This window comes from Oncorhynchus kisutch, linkage group LG20 (genome assembly GCF_002021735.2).
Source record: "Oncorhynchus kisutch isolate 150728-3 linkage group LG20, Okis_V2, whole genome shotgun sequence".
NCBI lineage: Eukaryota > Metazoa > Chordata > Actinopteri > Salmoniformes > Salmonidae > Oncorhynchus > Oncorhynchus kisutch.
The window spans coordinates 52,348,290-52,348,596 of NC_034193.2; positions in this window are offsets into that span (position 1 = coordinate 52,348,290).

Below are 307 nucleotides of genomic sequence, written 5' to 3' on the forward strand. Positions count from 1 at the left end.
GGCCTAGCTGCGTTGATCCACACATTTTAGTTTGGTTTTTATATCCAACAATGAAGAATATACAAATATTATTTCTCCTTTGCAATGCATTGTACTGCCTCCCTTTATTACAGCGATATTGACGTGAAGAATCAATAGCATACTTATTACGAAGTTATTACGGTGAATATTAATTCTCATACGGTCTCTTACCGCCCCGTAGCGGAATTCTAGGCGAATTTCGTGTGACGCACCCCAAAGCTTTTTACCATAGGTTTACGTAGGGCGTGATTGCGCGACCCCTCCCCCTCTACAGTCTATCTATCTG